Source organism: Hemiscyllium ocellatum, chromosome 16, assembly GCF_020745735.1.
Source record: "Hemiscyllium ocellatum isolate sHemOce1 chromosome 16, sHemOce1.pat.X.cur, whole genome shotgun sequence".
NCBI classification, from domain to species: Eukaryota; Metazoa; Chordata; class Chondrichthyes; order Orectolobiformes; family Hemiscylliidae; genus Hemiscyllium; species Hemiscyllium ocellatum.
This window is the reverse complement of record NC_083416.1, coordinates 87,373,079-87,393,480: the sequence shown is the minus strand read 5'-3', so window position 1 is coordinate 87,393,480 and position 20,402 is coordinate 87,373,079. Positions and strand designations below refer to the sequence as shown.

Sequence of the window (20,402 nt, the reverse complement as noted above, 5' to 3'; positions counted from 1 at the left end):
GGACCTGGGGACTTATCAATCTTAGTGTTTTCCAAAACTTACAGCACATCAACTTCATCAATCTTGATCTGTTCAAGCCTGTATCCCAGCTCCTCAAAATTCGCATTTACAACAAGTTCCCTTTCCTTAGTGAAAACCGAAGCAAAAAAACGCGTTTAAGGCTTCCCCTATCTGCTCAGACTCCACACACAAGTTCCCACCACTATCCCTGATTGGCCCTACTTTCTCCCTAATCATTCTCTTATTCCTCACATATGAGTAAAATGCCTTTGGGTTCTCCCTAATCCTTCCTGCCAAGCCTTTTTCATGCCCCCTGCTGGCTCTCCTCAGTCCATTTCTGAGCTCCTTTCTAGCAAGCCTGTAATCCTCTAAAGCTGTGCTAGATCCTTGCTTCCTCCACCTTACGTAAGCTGCCTTCTTTCTTTTGATGAGAAGCTCCTCTGTTCTCATCATCCAAGGCTAGTTAATCTTACCCCTTCTTACCTGTCTCAGAGGAACAAATTTGTGCGTCACTCACAGCAACAGTCTCCACATGTCTGCTGTGCCCTTTCTGTGGAACAATTGCTCCCAGTCTGTACTTCCCAACTCCTGTCTGATAGCGTCATAATTTCCTTTTCCTCAGTTAAATATCTTCCCTCCGTAACTGCTCCTTTCCCTCTCCAAGGCTAAGGTAAATGTCACCAAGTGTTCTCCCACCACGATATCTGACACCTGTCCTGGCTCATTGCTGAGCACCAAATCCAAAATGGCCTCTCCCCTCATTGGCCTGCCTACATACTGAGTAAGGAAACTCTCCTGAACAAACCTGACAAAAACGGCTCCATCCAAACCATCTGCATTAAGGAGGTTCCAATCGATATTGGGAAAGTTGAAGTTACCCATAACAACAGCCCTGCTACTTTTGCATTTTTCCAGAATCTGCCCGCCTATGAGATCTTCAATCTCCCTACTGCTATTAGGTGGTCTATAGAAAACCCCCAATACGGTGGCTGTTCCCTTGTTGTTCCTAACTTCCACCCATACTGACTCACTAGAAAAACTTTCCTCAACCACCTTCATTTCTGTAGCTGTGATGCACTCTCTGATGCATCCCTTCCTCTTTTTCCACCCTCCCTGTTCTTTTCAAATTTTTGAAACCCTGGAACATCAAGCAGCCAATCCTGCTCCTGGAAACCCTGGAACATCAAGCAGCCAATCCTGCCCCTGTAGATATTTAAAACTGTGTGCACAGGAAGGCAGAGTAGTACAGTATGGAATGCACTGCCTGGAAACATTTTGGGCCAGGTTCAATTGATGCATTCAAGAGGATATTGGGTGGTTATTTGAACAGAAATGGTGTGCAGGGAATGGGAAAAGTCAGGAGATTAGCATTCAATGATACAGCTAGTGCAGTCATGTTGGCTGAATAACTTCCTCCTGCCCTATAACAATTCTGTGATTCTGTGAAGAAAGGTTTCATGCTAGGGATGTGAATTTTTTTAAAAAAATGCTGGAGAAACTCAGCAGATCTGGCAGCATTTGTGGAGAGTAAAATGGAGTTAATGTTTCAAGTCTGATATGACTCTTCTTCACAATTCCATTTCTCCCCAACCAAAATCAATATATTGCAGATAAGCTTATAAGATCTACTTAGTAATCAGAATGAACTCAATGTAACAATTTAGGTGACTTCACATTCCTGTTCTAGCTCCAATGTCCTCCCAGCCTCACAGAAATTCACTGGACTCTGAGTGGAGTTTTAGAACAGTGCCAATCCAATTGGGCCTACGGAAGTCTGGTCTGTAGGTTACAAAAGCAAATAAGTTGAAAAAAACAAAGGCAATGGTTGTACAGGCATTAATTAAGAATGCCTATGGTGCAGTGGTAGCGTACATATCTCTAGACCAGGAGGTCTCAGTCCAAGTCCCACATGCACCAAAGATAAGTCACAAAATCTTTGGACACGTTCATTGGAAAAATATTGACAGGGCATTGGTGAGACCACATTTGGAATAATGTGAACAGTATTGGTCCCCTTATTTAATGAAGGATGGAAAAGAGCTGGAAATAGTTTACAGTAGGTTTACTGAGTAACGCCTTGAGTGGATGGGTTCCCTTCCATCAAAAGCTTGGGCATGTTTGGTTTGTATCCACCAGATTTAGAAGCATATCAGGCAACTTGATTGACACATATAAGATCATAAACAATCTCAACAGAATGTGATTGCACTGTGGGAGTATCCAGAAATAGGGGTCACTATTTAAAAATAATGAACCAAACATTTAAAAGAGATGAGAGGTTTATTTTTCCCTCACAGCAGGTTGTGAAATCTGTGGAAACCTCTTCCTCAAAAGATAATGGATACAGATTTTATGAATATTATTAATCAGATCAGCTATGATCTTATGGAATGGGAGTGCAGCTTGAGAGGGCTGCTCCTAATTCATATGTTTATATGTGTTTTTGTCTTAAATTTGCAATTTCTTCCTATAAGTTCAAAGTCCATTGAAGCATACAATCTACTCTTAAACTTTTGACTGTTTCCAATGCATTCATTTTTTCTTTCAGCCGTCTGGATGTAAAGTTTCAGTTTAATTTGTTGCCTAGTTAGGCTGTCTTGTTCACCGTTGAGATTCTGGTGAGAAATACTGGAACTGACTTTATGCAGCTCAGATATTAACAATTATTTTCTTGTTAATACACTGGCTTTGAATGAAAACAGGATATAACAGTTTATGTGAAAACTCTAAGTATGAGAATAAAAGAGGTATTGTTCTTTTGTACTGATAAATAATCAGAAGTCTCTCAAGTTTTCCACAAATGGTATGAGGCCATATTTTCTGATAGTTAGTCATCGGACAATACCACCACCATAACAGCTCTGAAAGAAATTTAACCAATGTTAATTGAAATATAGCCATCTCTCAAACTGAGAGATCTATTTTGAAATTTATTTAGTACTCATAATTTAAATTCAAAACTTTCACTGTCTCTAAGTTTGGATGAGCTTGATTAAACCTGCATGACAGGAAGGGTCATAAGACCATTAGACAAAGGATGATAAGTAGGCCATTCAGCCCATTGCATCTGCTCCACCATTCAATGAGATCATGATGGATATGATAATCCTCAACTCCACTTTCCTACATTTTTCCCCATAACCGAGAACTCCCTTAATGATTAAAAAGCTGTCTGTCTCACCATCAAGTATACTAAATGACCCTTGCTCAAGTAGAAAAAGTTTCTAATTAACATCTGTTAATTAGTAACCAAATATCTGACTTTCCTGAACATAAAACAAATTTACAGCAATAAACAGTGAGTTGCCAGGTGCTAGTTTTCCTCCTGTGGGAGGGCTTGCATTGTATTGTCCAAAGTCTCATTCGTGCACAATCGGTGTGTAGGACTCGAAAGGTCTCAGCATGAGTTGAGGGAAGAGGAAGTAGTGACAGAGAGGGGTAAAATGGTCAACAATAAAAAGCAGAAATGAAGTGGGAGTAGGGAGAAAGTGAACAGTCAATACTGGAAGCACAAATAATGGAAATAATGGAAATAATGACAAAGAGCATGAAGCAGTGAAGTTAACACAGAGAGTTCATTTAACAGTATCAATAATTATTGAGTGGAACAGAACAGTTCAGGGGAAGCAGGCAGTAAAGGTTAGACTAAAAACAGAATGTAATGAGAGGAGGAGAACATTGTCACTAATACATTTTTTTTAACAAAAATAGAGATTGTCAGCAATGGAAGAAATTGAAAGATGAAATGGAGATGGTGTATTCTAATCAGGAATGAGGTTTTGCGAACTGGTTCATTTTCTGACCACATTGTTCAGATGAGAACATAAAGATGTTCTGAAATGGTATTAGATAAAACAATACAGTACCTTACAACTCAGAAAAAGGCCCCTGACCCAACTGTGTACACCGGTCTCCTTCCAACAATCCAGCTCTCTCACTTTCTATTACAATGACCTTCTTGCACCTTCTTCTCACAGTGCAATTCATTTCAACAAAACAGGGTGCATATATCAGACTACTTCACCTGCAAATCAACAAACTGATGGTTTGGTCAAGTTTTGGTCATAGATCAGGGGTCACAAGCTGAAAGCATGGAAGTGCAAGCTTTGAGGTAGAAGCTGCCAATACCCCTTTTGTCTGCTGTCTACCCATCCTCCTGCTCACTGAGGATTTGTGACTGTTTTCAAGCATTCAGTTAGGATCATGGAGGGAAATGGTTTGGAAAGAGCTGGCCATAGGGCTGTAGGTTAAAAAAGCAGATCTTTGTCTCAAAAGCAGCAAATTGTTTTAATTGTGTCTCAGGTATTGCGGAACGGGAGTGTTCTGTGTGTGACCATAAGGGTTCTGGTTGGATACCCCTGTTTTAAATGCAAAAATGTTTCATTGTTTATCTATTGGAGATTTTGTCATTTCCAAATGGCTCCTGGCAGCATAGAGCAGACTTTACCCCCTCACCTCTGAATGCTCATTATCATGATTGACTAACCTTCCAGGTCACTGCTCTGACACTATGTTTTCGTGGATGAGCAGGATCCATTAATATGGTGTATATTCAGAAACACTTCAATTTACAACAAGCTTTTTTTCAGACTGTGGAACAAATGCCAGCTGAAAAATGACAGTGACACTGGAATTCCATGTCAGCTTCAGGAAATGAGAGACAATCACTTGCAGAGAGCCTCAACGCGAACACATCATCTCCTCCATCAAGCATCATTCCACCTCCTTCGATTTTCCTCTGGAGACAAGGTTCTGATCTGTCTCTTCCTGAGGCTGATCAAAGACAGTTTCAGAAAGAAGAAGGGGTGATGTGGGGTAGGAGCGTCAAGGATGGCTTGCTGGCACACCCATGTAGCCTCTGAGGAATATCAGTCCTGCTGTCCACATCATTTTTATATAGCTCACCTGCTAATTGTCTCACCCTGTACACTCCTGCTTGCTATTCCTCCATGCCTCCTCATTCTCACAGTTCCCCTCTGCATTTTCCATAGCCATTCATCCTGTTTCCACTATGGACAGACATCAGGAACTATGCAATAGAAATGGGAACTCTTTGAAATTTGATATGAAAAAGTTAAAGTCTTTCAAGCTTTTGAATCCTTTTTGTTTCTTGGTCAATACAAGTTTCAGGGTACTTAACTTCGATAGTTCCTGCTAATCATAATGTCTAGTACAGTACTGGAGCGAAATAAGGCAGACTACAATCAGGCAAAGTTAAAAATCACACAACACCAGGCTATAGTCCAACAGGTTTAATTCGAAGCACACTAGCATCACCTGATGAAGGAGCGTCGCTCTGAAAGCTAATGTGCTTCCAATTAAACCTGTTGGACTATAACCTGGTGTTTTGTGATTTTTTTAACTTTGTACACCCCAGTCCAACACTTGTTCTGTTTGGGATGGTTAGAATTTATTTGCCCCCATTTTTCTGTTTCTCTTCTGAGGTCAGGTCAACATCAGTGAGAGTTGTGTTTGTTTGCAACATGGTTGTGGTTAAGAGGTTGTTGGCTAGTTTTTCATACCTACATTTGTAAGACAGCTGCGGCTGTAGAATCGAGAATCCTATTTTCTTTATATCCTAGTGACATGGGTGTCATTGGCTAGTCCAGCATTTATTGCCCACCTCTAACTGTCCAGAGGACAGTTAAGAGTTACTCACATTATTGTGGGTCTGGAGACACCAGACTAGGTAAGGATGGAAGATTTCCTTCCCTAAAGGACATAGAGTCATAGAGACGTACAGCATGGAAACAGACCCTTCAGTCCAACCCATCCATGCCGACCGGATATCCCAACCTGATCTAGTCCCATCTGCTAGCACCCGGCTCATTGTTTTTCCAACAATCAACAGTAGTTCATGGACATCATTAGACTCTTAATTCCACATTTCTATTATTGAATTCAAATTCCACCATCTACCACGGCAGGATTCAAACCTGGGTATCCAAAATGTTATCTGCGTCTTGAGATTATTAGTCTAGTTATTACACCGCTAGGTTATCATCTCAATAGCATCTTGCTGTTGCCTGAAAAAGGCCACTGTTTCTGCTGACTTGAAGCCAAGTAACCTGACTTCTTGTGGGAGGGTTAGGATTGGAGTCTCGTTCTTTCCTGGGCCTGTAACTCTCCCACTGGACAAACTCGATGACCATCTTACTGACTGAAGAATTTGGGACTGTTCTTCTTACAGAGAAGAAGGATGAGAGAAAATGTAATAGAAGTGTTCAAAATCAAGAACGACCAGATGGAATACATTGGAAAAAGCTGTTCCTATTTGTTTTTTTTTAAATCGAGGTGATATAGATTTAAAGTCATGTGCAAATGAAGCAAGGGTGATGTGAGGAAACCCTTGTTCCAGCAGCAAGTAGTTAGGGTCTAGAATGCGCTGCCTGGTAATGAGATGGAGGTAGGTTCAATTGAGGCATTCAAGAGGGAATTGGATGATTATTTGGGTAGAAATAGTGTGCAGGGAAAAGGGGAGAAAAACCAGGAGATTCGTATTGGGCAATTGGACCAATGCAGGCACAATGGGCCAAATGCCCTCTATCTGCATCATAACAATTCTGTGAGCTTTTCTTTTTTTTCAAATCTCTAACAACGTCTTTGATCTGTCACCAAACACAGCAATTTATCCTGACAAATATCCAAGTGGCCAATCAATTGTAAAAACAAACAGACATCTACTCAGAAACCATACCAAAGACAGATAAATTTTCAATAACCCTTGTGCATTGCTGTGTTGAGAGGTGTAATAGCTTATGAAATTCAGCCAATCAATTACACGGGGCTCTCTCTCAAAACAGGCAAGAGAAGCCCAAGACAATAAAGCCTATTTCTTTTGATGTGCCAATTGGCCACAAGCAGGTAGCTGGCTTTTTATTGAAGTTAAATCAACAGAATAATTTCTTCAAAGGTAAGGGGTAATTGAATTATTTCAGATCATGACATTTGAGTTCCAAAGCATTGTTTTTACAGCTTAAAATAATTAATTGCACTTCTTTCACTGAGAAAAATGCTCCAATGCACTTCAATAATTTTATAATGACAGCCAATGTAATAAACAACTTATCATTTCAGGAATTTAGATTTAGGTTCACTACAGTGTGGAAACAGGCCCTTCGGCCCAACCAGTCCACACCGACCCTCCGAAGAGTAACCTACTCAGACTCATTTCCCTCTGACTAATGCACCTAACACTGTGGGCAATTTAGCATGGCCAAATCACCTGACCTGTACACAGGAAGAAGGTGCAAAGAAGGTGCAAACTCCACAAAGACAGTCACCTGAGGCTGGAATCAAACCTGACACCCTGGTGTTGTGAGGCAGCAGTGCTAACCACCATGCCACCCTAGAGGTTAAGCCTTTAGTCAGCAGTATTTAGAATAATGAAGGATGATCTTATTGAAATATACAAGACTCTGAGAGGTTTTACAGGGGAGATGTTGAGAAGATGTTTCCATGAGAAAGGAGTCTCATACTTGTGATATATAATTACAGAATATGATTGGTCACATTTACAACTGGAATGTGAAGGTATTTGTTCTCCCAGAGGATACTGAACATCTGGAATTCTCAACACCAGCGAGTTGTGGGGGTTAGATAACCGAAAATGTTCAAAGAGGAGCTAAATAGACTTTACCTAAAAGAACAGATGAGGCCTGGGGCAGAATTGTGATCAAAGAATGGATAGACAAGTTTGAGGGGCTGAATGGTCAACTTCTATATCAATTTCTTATGTTCTTATAAAAGCAAGAATCGAAGAAACAAGATTATGAAAAGACATTACAGCTCCTCAAATTACATTACTCTAGGACTCTGAACATTAATATCCAGACCACCTTGAATGCCCCTGGTGCTTTTATCCAGGAACACATACCTAATAAGATATTCCAATATTCTACACTTCTGAAATAAAATTCTTCCTAATATTTATTTTTAGTATAATTTTTATTTGTTTCAGTTTCAATCCATCATACAACTTTTCATATCTAATTTATAGGAATATTTTCATGTTAATGTACATTGTAACTCAGTTGGGTTATTTTCGGGACCATCTCTGTCCTGACTAAGGGCTGGCTTGTTGCAAATTCTCTCCAGGCTCAGTTTCCTGCACTCACTCTGACCCCAGTTTTGTTTTAGCTTGAATTATGATGTACAAGGAGAGCGTTGTCATTTGATTGCCCTCTACATGCATTCGGAGAGAATTTATTAATCATTTTCCCTAATGACTGTTCACAAATGAATGCTTCCTTTATCAAGGAAATTCAGTGAAATTTCAAAGTGCCTCTTTTCACCATTCACTGGACAGGGGAGCCATTCCTAATTGGAAGTAAAGATGGGTCACAATGTCACAAGAGGTCACATATGAACTTCTTCTCTGCATTCCCATTTCCATAGCAACAGACTCCATAATATTTCTCATATCGTTTGCATTTCATTCTGTATTGGATACTTTGTGGTGGAAGCTCTGATATATTTTAATGGTAGTAACTGGAACATCAAGGGTGTTTTCAAAAACACAATAAAATCAAATATTTCACATCTTTAATTCAAGTCAGTTGGGAACAAAAGCTTAATACATTGTTAAAATCTCAGCTCTCTTCAGTCATTACTCATTTTTAAAATCCTTAAGTGATATGTCCAGGCTTCCCAATGGATGCTTGAAGTTCTCATCCCAACTTTGCCAGGACCAGGGAGAGGCCATCAATGTCCAAAAAAGTATTATTTGTTTATCATCAATCAACAGGCATTTCTCTCTTTATTCCTAACTTCTAACTGGGTCATTACATTCTTCACGTGAACAATTTATCTGATTAGGTTTTCCTTTGTCACAAATATCAGGATTATTGAATCAGCTGCCTCTACCACTTTACATCCTCCTCAGCTTCCACTGAGCTAAACTTTCTCTGAATGGCCCCCTTGCCCTTTACACACATTTTTCTCTTGTTTTTCTCCTATGTCCTCCACCATCAATGCTCAGTAGAAGCAGCGTGTACTGCCTGAAAGGTGCACTGCAGGAATTCACCAAAGATCCTTAGACAGCACATTCCAAACCCACGAGCCCTACCATCTAGATGAACAAGGGTTGCAGATACATTGGGAACACCACCCCCTTCAAGTTTCCTTCAAAGCCACTCACCATCCTGACTTGGAAATATATCACCATTCCTTCACTGTCACTGGGTCAAAATTCTAGAATTCCCTCCTAATTGCATTGTGGGTCGACCCACAGTGGGTGGATTGCAGCAGTTCAAGAAGGCAGCTCACCACCTTCTCAAGGGCAATTAGGGATGGGCTATTAGGGATGGGCAATAAATGCTGGCCCAGTCAGCGATGTCCACAACCTACAAATAAAAAAAACTCTCTGCCTCCTGACCTCTCATTGGCTCTTTAGCAGTTCCTCTTTAGCCATCTGCCCAATATCTTCTGAAACTTAAAGTAGGTTATAACCTGTTTGTTTCTGATTCTGCAAAGTGGACTATGTCATTATTTTTATAAACTGAAGTTGTAGAACATTGCTGTTGATCATCTCAAAGCTTCCAAAGTTCATGGAAAATCTGTTTTGTGTTATTTTCACACAAATCCTTATCACAGTTTACTTGGCGTACAGTGTCCAATATATTAAAACACATTGACATCAATGTATTGAATAAACAACAGGACATTTCGCCTTGTGTTGAAACTCTTTCTCACTGCACCCAGGGCAAATTCCTTAATCAATGTCAGATTAACTGAATCCTGCATTATTCCAACACACAACCTTATCTCAGAAGGTCAATATTTTTCACTAGTCACTTAAACATCACAAACATTAGTGAAAGTTTACTGATTATATTGTCATGATTGTAGAGATGGACAGGAAAGTATTGTTAAATATATAGTATTTTAGGAAAGGGAAGGGTTTCAGGTAATCCAATTGCATTGCTATTCAATTCCAGGGAAGATCAATTGGCTTTCAGCTAAATCTTCAGAATATTGATTCAAAAATACAATGGTCCAGAGACATGAACAGCAATTTGTCAGCTGAAGTAAAGATGTGATTACAGTCCATTTGCTTGTGATCACACAATGCAATAAACTGAAATTGATAATAATAGAACCAGGTAAATCCAAATCCACCCTCGCCCACTCCCCTACCCCTCCCCCAAAAAAGGGCAAGGAGAGAACTATTCCCATTTCATATTTGCAGCAATTCTTCTCCCTTGGTGTCACATGTTACTTTAGACAGCTTTAATTTCTACTCCTTATCAGCATTGCCGTTGAACCTTCATCTTCATCAACATCTTCGTAGAACCTCTGTTTCATGTCATTAGATTTTCTAATGGACAGATCCAATATTGACTGAAAATTGCAAATTTCTGAAAAAAATGATTTGAAGTAGTTCAGATTTTGGAACTGAACAGTTATAAATGACAAAGAAGGCATCAGAGGGTCAGTACTGATGGAGGGTCGGGCTGAAGGACAGTTGGAACTGAGAAAATGCGGTTGGAGATGCTGTCTTTTGGATGAAATATAAAACTAATAGGTTCAAGGCAAAAGGGGATAAGTTTAAAAGGAGTTGTGAGAGGCAGTTTTTTTTACACAGAGGCTGGTAAATGCCTGGATTGTACGACCACACGAGGTGTGGAGGTGGCTGCAACAGCAAAGTTCAAGAGGCATCTTAACAGATACATGAATAGTCAGGAATTGAGGGATGTGGACCGCTTAGAGGCAGAAGGGTTTTAGTTAGAAATGCATCATATGTCGACATAGTCTTGGTGAGAAGAAGGGTTAAGATTAGAGTGGTGCTGAAAAAGCACAGCAGGTCAGGCAGATTCCAAGGAGCAGGAGAATCGATGTTTTGGGCATAAACCCTCATTCCTGATGAAGGGCTTATGGCTGAAACATCGATTCTCCTGCTCCTCGGATGCTGCCAGACTGGCTGTGTTTTTCCAGCACTACACTCTGGACTCTGATCTCCAGTATCTGTAGTCCTCACTTCCTCCTGGTTGATTTCAAACTTCAAAACGACAGGTGATAGAAAAAGCAACACCTCCCTTTCATTGGTCAATGCCAACATCAGAAAAGTGTCAATAATTGTCAGATGTGCATCAACTTTTAAACTATATTTGATATTTCCCTCAGTGATGGGTTCCACTAAAAATTATTAGGACTGCTATATCAAAGGGCTTAAAGATTTTGATAAAGTGCTATGATTGGTTGTTTTTGTGGAATATTCATTACAATTTCGAAATGGGGTTTAGTTGGTTCTTTTTCTTTCTTCATTTATTTGTTTTCTTAAATCCACAAACTGCGTTTTTTAAAAAAAACACCCCAATGCCAAGCAGCACAAACGCATGGGAATAGTTCCTGTTTTGTTCCATGTTGATGGCTGGGTTCATTTTGTTTTCACTGTGAGGATTTACAATATGAAGATTTTGGATGCTTTTGAAAAATAAGTTTTTGTTATTTTGTGTTTTCCCACAGTTTTTGTTAAAGCCTGTTTCACATATGGCATCAAATGCAGTTTTCATGCTGCATTTAAATTTTCTGTTGCAATGTATATCCCGTATTTCTTAAACCTCAGTAAATATTGACACACAAGACAAAGGAGGAACAACAAAGGCTTGCTGGAGACTTGTGGCTGCTTCACAAACTCAATACAAAACTACCTTGTAAAAGAATTGTTGGATTCATTACAGCAATATTTAAAATAAAAACTCAAATCTTATCCTTTTTTTTGTCCTCTTGTTTCCAGAAGCTGCTGAATCTGTGTGCGATATACCTCAACAACAATTTGCATTTATATAGCATCTTCAGGAGTAAATCATCACCATCTTCAGGAGAAACTCAACTGGACTCATCACATAAACACAGTGACTACAATAGCAGGTCAGAGGTTAGGAATACTGCAGTAATCAGCTCACCTCCTGACTCCCCAAAACTTGTCCATTATCTACAAGGCACAAGTGTGATGGAATTCCCTCAACATGCCTGGATGTTTGCAACTTCAAAAGCACTCAAGAAGCTTGACACTATCCAGGACAATGTAGCCTGATTTATTGGCACCACATCCACAAGCATCTATTCCCTCCACCACCAGTGCTGCAGTGATCTACAAGATGCCCTGCAGAAATTCACCTAAGATCATTACACAGCACCTTCCAAACCATGACCACTTCCATCTAGAAGGACGAGGGCAGCAGATACATGGGAACACCACCACCTGCAAGTTCCCCTTCCAACCACTCACCATTCTGGTTTGGAAAAATATCGTTGTTCCTTCATTATCATTGAGTCAGAATCCCTGGGATTCCCTCCCTAAGGGCATTGTGGGTCTAGCTACAGCACATGGACTCCAGTTGGTCAAGAAGACAGCTCATCCCCAACTTCCCAAGGGTCACTAGGGATTGGCAATAAATGCTGCCCAGCCAGCGATGCCCACATCCCACTAATAAATAAACAAAAATCTCAAAACCTGCTGGCTGTTACAGTGATAGGAAGAAATGAGGTCAAGTCACAGAGAGTGGTCTTTATGCCTTAGACTATTCAAAGCAATAGCTTTGCCCAGGAATTACATTCCCATCATGTCTTGGTCTAATGATACCAGGCACTGGTAGGACAGAATGTCAGGGCCAAATCTCAACAAAATGTCAGGGGAAGCTGTCAAACAAATAATTCTGCAGCAGAATGGAGGAGAGTGAACTAAATGCAGAAATCACTCTCTCGTGTTCCTGTTGTAGTTGAGTGACTGTTAGAGAGCAGCAACTGGGATTAACCTGGAAACACATCAACTCAGAACTGACTGGAATTGGAGGCTGTGTTTGAGAACAACGGACACAATCATAACCGCATCTGCCCCAGAAGCTCAAACACACAACTCCTAAAATCAAAATACACGCAACATATCCGCCTGAAATTCGGGAATATCTGGAGAGGTCGATGGGTAATTGCTATGGCCCCATTAATGAAATTGTCAGTTTCTGGGTAAAGACTGGGATAAAGTTGCAAGATAGTAACAAGGAGCTGGGTTAGGGCTGATATCTCGAGAATACCGTCCTGCGGTCAGACCAGCCACGGGTACAAGGCGGAAACACTGAATGAACAGGCGAATTCTCGAAAGGGATGAAGTTAAATTCAATGCTGATTTTTTAAAGATTAGAACTCGGATCTCCTGCCTCCGATTCCTGCTCGCAACCTTTTCTCAAACCCGGTAACAATCATGAGCTACAGCCAGGAACTCGGTGTGAGTGAGAAATTGCGGTACCTTTTCCTGCTCTTGATGTTAACTCCGGGAGTTGGGTTTATTCTCCTCCTTCTCTGTGTCTGTGTGTGTGTCTGTGTGTGTCTGTGTTCCGGAATCCTAACCAGCTGGCGCCGCACTTCTGCAGTTGTAGTTTGAGGCTCCGGGGAGGAGAGTTTCTGTGAGATCAGGTCCAGGAGGAGGAGGAGCGAAGGGCTGGAGCATTTACAGAGCGAGTATTAGACACTGAAAGACCAGCTGCCTGCCTACTCTCTGCCCTATTCCAGTCCCACACTCAGTTGCAGGTTTCAGAAAACTCTATTTCAAGCAAACAAATTGCCAGGGATTCATGATCTTTGCGACAGTAAAAGTGAAATAAAAGCAAATTCCTGTCGATGCTGGAAAAGTTTCAGGAAATGTTGAAATGTCATCTGCAAAAACCCATCGAGGTTAGACACAAAAACACCTGCAGATGCTGGAATCAAAGGGAGACAAGCAGAAGAAGGCTGAGAGAACACAGCAAGGCAGGCAGCATCAGGAGGGAGAGGGAACACAGCACGGCAGGCAGCATCAGGAGGGAGGGGAACACAGCAAGACAGGCAGTATCAGGAGGGAGAGGGACATAGCAAGGCAGGCAGCAGCAGGAGGGAGAGGGACACAGCAAGGCAGGCAGCATCAGGAGGGAGGGGAACACAGCAAGACAGGCAGTATCAGGAGGGAGAGGGACACAGCAAGGCAGGCAGTATTAGGAGGGAGAGGGACACAGCAAGGCAGGCAGCATCTGGAGGGAGAGGGACACAGCAAGGCAGGCAGCATCTGGAGGGAGAGGGACACAGCAAGGCAGGCAGTAGCAGGAGGGAGAGGGATACAGCAAGGCAGGCAGCATCAGGAGGGAGGGGAACACAGCAAGACAGGCAGTATCAGGAGGGAGGGGAACACAGCAAGGCAGGCAGTATTAGGAGGGAGAGGGACACAGCAAGGCAGGCAGCATCTGGAGGGAGAGGGACACAGCAAGGCAGGCAGTATCAGGAGGGAGGGGAACACAGCAAGGCAGGCAGTATTAGGAGGGAGAGGGACACAGCAAGGCAGGCAGCATCAGGAGGGAGAGGGACACAGCAAGGCAGGCAGCATCAGGAGGGAGGGGAACACAGCAAGGCAAGCAGTATTAGGAGGGAGGGGGACACAGCAAGGCAGGCAGCAGCAGGAGGGAGGGGAACACAGCAAGGCAGGCAGTATCAGGAGGGAGGGGAACACAGCAAGGCAGGCAGTATTAGGAGGGAGGGGGACACAGCAAGGCAGGCAGCATCTGGAGGGAGAGGGACACAGCAAGGCAGGCAGTATCAGGAGGGAGGGGAACACAGCAAGGCAGGCAGTATTAGGAGGGAGAGGGACACAGCAAGGCAGGCAGCATCAGGAGGGAGAGGGACACAGCAAGGCAGGCAGCATCAGGAGGGAGGGGAACACAGCAAGGCAAGCAGTATTAGGAGGGAGGGGGACACAGCAAGGCAGGCAGCAGCAGGAGGGAGGGGAACACAGCAAGGCAGGCAGTATCAGGAGGGAGGGGAACACAGCAAGGCAGGCAGTATTAGGAGGGAGGGGGACACAGCAAGGCAGGCAGCAGCAGGAGGGAGGGGAACACAGCAAGGCAGGCAGTATCAGGAGGGAGAGGGACACAGCAAGGCAGGCAGCAGCAGGAGGGAGAAGGAACACAGCAAGGCAGGCAGCATCAGGAGGTAGAGGAACACAGCAAGGCAGGCAGCATCAGGAGGGAGAGGAATACAGCAAGGCAGGCATAGAAGATAGAACATAGAACAATACAGCACAGAACAGGCCCTTCGGCCCACGATGTTGTGCCGAACATTTGTCCCAGCTTAAGCGCCTATCCATGTACCTATCCAATTGCCACTTAAAGATCACCAATGATTCTGACTCTGCCGCTCCCACAGGCAGCACATTCCATGCCCCCACCACTCTCTGGGTAAAGAACCTACCCCTGACATCCCCCCCATACATTACCCCCTATACCTTAAATTTATGTCCCCTTGTAACACTCTGTTGTACCCGGGGAAAAAGTCTCTGACTGTCTACTCTATCTATTCCCCTGATCATCTTATAAACCTCTATCAAGTCACCTCTCATTCTTCGCCGTTCCAATGAGAAACGGCCTAGCACTCTCAACCTATCCTCGTACGTCCTATTCTCCATTCCAGGCAACATCCTGGTAAATCTCCTCTGCACCCTCTCCAAAGCTTCCACATCTTTCCTAAAGTGAGGCGACCAGAACTACACACAGTGCACCAAATGTGGCCTTACCAAGGTCCTGTACAGCTGCAACATCACCTCACGACTCTTGAATTCAATCCCTCTGCTAATGAACGCTAATACACCATAGGCCTTCTTACAAGTCCTATCCACCTGAGTGGCAACTTTCAAAGAGCTATGAACATAGACCCCAAGATCCCGCTGCTCCTCCACCTTACTAAGAACCCTTCCGTTAACCCTGTATTCCGCATTCTTATTTGTCCTTCCAAAATGGACAACCTCACACTTGACAGGGTTGAACTCCATCTGCCACTCCTCAGCCCAGCTCTGCATCATATCTAAGTCCCTTTGCAGCTGACAACAGCCCTCCTCACTATCCACAACTCCACCAATCTTCGTATCGTCTGCAAATTTACTGACCCACCCTTCGACTCCCTCTTCCAAGTCATTAATAAAAATTACAAACAGCAGAGGACCCAGAACTGATCCCTGCAGAACTCCACTTGTAACTGGGTTCCAGGCTGAATATTTACCATCTACCACCACTCTCTGACTTTGACCGGTTAGCCAGTTCTTATCCAACTGGCCAAACTTCCCTTTATCCCATGCCTCCTGACTTTCCGCATAAGCCTACCATGGGGAACCTTAGCAAATGCCTTACTAAAATCCATGTACACTACATCCACTGCTCTACCCTCATCCACATGCTTGGTCACCTCCTCAAAGAATTCAATAAGACTTGTAAGGCAAGACCTACCCCTCACAAATCCGAGCTGGCTGTCCCTAATCAAGCAGTGTCTTTCCAGATACTCATAAATCCTATCCCTCAGTACCCTTTCCATTACTTTGCCTACCACCGAAGTAAGACTAACTGGCTTGTAATTCCCGGAGTTATCCCTATTCCCTTTTTTGAACAGGGACACAACATTCGCCACTCTCCAGTCCCCTGGCACCACCCCCATTGACAGTGAAGACGAAAAGATCATTGCCAACGGTACTGCAATTTCCTCTCTTGCTTCCCACATAATCCTAGGATATAACCCGTCAGGCCCAGGGGACTTGTCTATCCTCAAGTTGTTCAAAATGCCCAACACATCTTCCTTCCTAGCAAGTATCTCCTCTAGCTTACCAGTCCGTTTCATACTCTCCTCTTCAACAATACGGTCCCTCTTGTTCGTAAATACTGAAGAAAAGTACTCATTCAAGACCTCTCCTATCTCTTCCGACTCAATACACTGTCTCCCACTACTGTCCTTGATCGGACCTACCCTCGTTCTCGTCATTCTCATGTTTCTCACATACGCATATAGGGCCTTGGGGTTATCCTTGATCCTACCCGCCAAAGATTTTTCATGCCCTCTCTTAGGTCTCTTAATCCCTTTCTTCAGCTCCCTCCTGACTATCCTGTATCCCTCCAACGCTCTGTGTGAACATTGTTTCCTCAACCTTATGTAAGCCTCCGTCTTCCTCTTCACTAGACATTCAACCTCCCTCGTCAACCAAGGTTCCCTCACACAACCACCTATTTCCTGCCTGACAGGTACATGCATATCAAGGACACGCCGTATCTGTTCCTTGAAAAAGTTCCACATTTCAACGACATCCTTCCCTGACAGCCTATGCTCCCAATTTATGCTCCACAGATCCTGTCTTGCAGCATTGTATTTACCTTTCCCCCACTTATAAAACCTACCCTGTTGCACGCACCTGTCTCTATCCATAACCAAGGTGAAAGTCACAGAATTGTGGTCACCATCACCAAAATGCTCACCCACTAACAAGCCCATCACTTGTCCCGGTTCATTACCGAGTACCAAATCCAATATGGCCTCCCCTCTGGTTGGACAATCTACATACTGAGTTAGAAAAGCCTCCTGGACACACTGCACAAACACCGCCCCGTCCAATCTTCTTGATCTAAAGAGCTTCCAATCAATATTTGGGAAGTTGAAAGTGCCCATGACTACGACCCTGTGGCTTCTGCACCTTTCCAAAATCTGTTTCCCAATCTGTTTCTCCACACCTCTGCTGCTATTGGGGAGCCTATAGTAAACACCCAACGAGGCAGCATCAGGAGGCTGGGGGAACACAGCACGGCAGGCAGCATCAGGAGGGAGGGGAACACAGCAAGGCAGGCAGCATCAGGAGGGGGAGGGACACAGCGTGGCAGGCAGCATCAGGAGGGAGTGGAACACAGCAAGGCAGGCAGCATCAGGAGGCTGGGGGAACACAGCAAGGCAGGCAGCATCTGGAGGGAGGGGAACACAGCAAGGCAGGAAGCATCAGGTAGGGAGAGGGACACAGCAAGGCAGGCAGCATCAGGAGGGAGAGGGAACACAACAAGGCGGCAGCATCTGGAGGGAGGGGAACACAGCAAGGCAGGCAGCATCAGGAGGCTGGGGGAACACAGCACGGCAGGCAGCATTAGGAGGGAGGGGAACACAGCAAGGCAGGCAGTATCAGGAGGGAGAGGGACACAGCAAGGCAGGCAGCATCAGGAGGGAGAGGGACACAGCAAAGAAGGCAGCATCAGGAGGGAGAGGGACACAGCGAGACAGGCAGTATCAGGAGGGAGGGGAACACAGCAAGGCAGGCAGCATCAGGAGGGAGTGGAACACAGCAAGGCAGGCAGCATCAGGAGGGAGGGGAACACAGCAAGGCAGGCAGCATCTGGAGGGAGGGGAACACAGCAAGGCAGGCACCATCAGGAGGCTGGGGGAACACAGCAAGGCAGGTAGCATCTGGAGGGAGTGGAACACAGCAAGGCAGGCAGCATCAGGAGGGGAGAGGAACACAGCAAGGCAGGCAGTATCAGGAGGGAGAGGGAACACAGCAAGGCAGGCAGCATCAGGAGGGAGGGGAACACAGCAAGGCAGGCAGCATCAGGAGGGAGGGGAACACAGCAAGGCAGGCAGCATCAGGAGGGAGGGGGACACAGCAAGGCAGGCAGCATCAGGAGGGAGGGGGACACAGCAAGGCAGGCAGCATCAGGAGGGAGGGGGACACAGCAAGGCAGGCAGCATCAGGAGGGAGAGGGAACACAGCAAGGCAGGCAGCATCAGGAGGGAGAGGGACACAGCAAGGCAGGCAGCATCAGGAGGGAGGGGAACACAGCAAGGCAGGCAGCATCAGGAGGGAGGGGAACACAGCAAGGCAGGCAGCATCAGGAGGGAGGGGGACACAGCAAAGCAGGCAGCATCAGGAGGGAGGGGGACACAGCAAGGCAGGCAGCATCAGGAGGGAGGGGGACACAGCAAGGCAGGCAGCATCAGGAGGGAGGGGGACACAGCAAAGCAGGCAGCATCAGGAGGGAGGGGGACACAGCAAGGCAGGCAGCATCAGGAGGGAGGGGGACACAGCAAGGCAGGCAGCATCAGGAGGGAGGGGGACACAGCAAAGCAGGCAGCATCAGGAGGGAGGGGGACACAGCAAGGCAGGCAGCATCAGGAGGGAGGGGAACACAGCAAGGCAGGCAGCATCAGGAGGGAGGGGGACACAGCAAGGCAGGCAGCATCAGGAGGGAGGGGGACACAGCAAGGCAGGCAGCATCAGGAGGGAGGGGGACACAGCGTGGCAGGCAGCATCAGGAGGGAGGGGGACACAGCAAGGCAGGCAGCATCAGGAGGGAGGGGGACACAGCGTGGCAGGCAGCATCAGGAGGGAGGGGAACACAGCAAGGCAGGCAGCATCAGGAGGGAGGGGGACACAGCAAGGCAGGCAGCATCAGGAGGGAGGGGGACACAGCAAGGCAGGCAGCATCAGGAGGGAGGGGGACACAGCAAGGCAGGCAGCATCAGGAGGGAGAGGGACACAGCAAGGCAGGCAGCATCAGGAGGGAGGGGGACACAGCAAGGCAGGCAGCATCAGGAGGGAGGGGGACACAGCAAGGCAGGCAGCATCAGGAGGGAGGGGGACACAGCAAGGCAGGCAGCATCAGGAGGGAGGGGGACACAGCAAGGCAGGCAGCATCAGGAGTGAGAGGGAACACAGCAAGGCAGGCAGCATCAGGAGGGAGAGGGAACACAGCAAGGCAGGCAGCATCAGGAGGGAGGGGGACACAGCAAGGCAGGCAGCATCAGGAGGGAGGGGGACACAGCAAGGCAGGCAGCATCAGGAGGGAGGGGGACACAGCAAGGCAGGCAGCATCAGGAGGGAGGGGGACACAGCAAGGCAGGCAGCATCAGGAGGGAGAGGGACACAGCAAGGCAGGCAGCATCAGGAGGGAGGGGGACACAGCAAGGCAGGCAGCATCAGGAGGGAGGGGGACACAGCAAGGCAGGCAGCATCAGGAGGGAGGGGGACACAGCAAGGCAGGCAGCATCAGGAGGGAGAGGAACACAGCAAGGCAGGCAGTATCAGGAGGGAGAGGGACACAGCAAGGCAGGCAGCATCAGGAGGGAGAGGGACACAGCAAGGCAGGCAGCATCAGGAGGGAGGGGGACACAGCAAGGCAGGCAGCATCAGGAGGGAGTGGAACACAGCAAGGCAGGCAGTATCAGGAGGGAGTGGAACACAGCAAGGCAGGCAGCATCAGGAGGGGAAAAGGTCTTGAAGAAGGGTTACACCTGAAATGGTGACATCTCCACCTTCTGATGCTTCCTGCTAGCTGTGTTATTCCAGTCTCCTGCTTGTCTACCATAAAATCCCATCTGCCTCATTAGCATTCTTTCGGGAAGGAAACTGCTATCCTTACCTCGTCTGGCCTACATGTAACTTCAAACCCACTGTAATGTCATTGACTCTTAACTGACCTCTGGGCAATTATAGTTGGGCAATAAATGCTGTCCGAGCTAGCTGCACACACATTCCCTGAGAGGGAAACAGAGTTAATGTTTCCAACTTGGTATGACTTGTCGATAGAATCCTGTTCAATTGGGGTCCCTCATGCTCTTTCAGATGATGTCAAAGATGCTTCAGC

General features: G+C 45.5%; 1 protein-coding gene across 2 annotated transcripts in view; it reads right to left on the bottom strand.

The window, feature by feature from the left end:
• arap3 (ArfGAP with RhoGAP domain, ankyrin repeat and PH domain 3) overlaps positions 1-13,402 on the bottom strand; it is a 344,677-nt gene extending 331,275 nt beyond the window's left edge. The window contains exon 1 of one of the 2 annotated variants that reach the window (XM_060837460.1): positions 13,247-13,402. The gene's annotated coding sequence lies outside the window, so the exon portion shown is untranslated. The remainder of the gene's footprint in view (positions 1-13,246) is intronic. The other variant, XM_060837459.1, reaches the window with a different exon arrangement.
• Between the last annotated feature and the right edge of the window lie 7,000 nt (positions 13,403-20,402).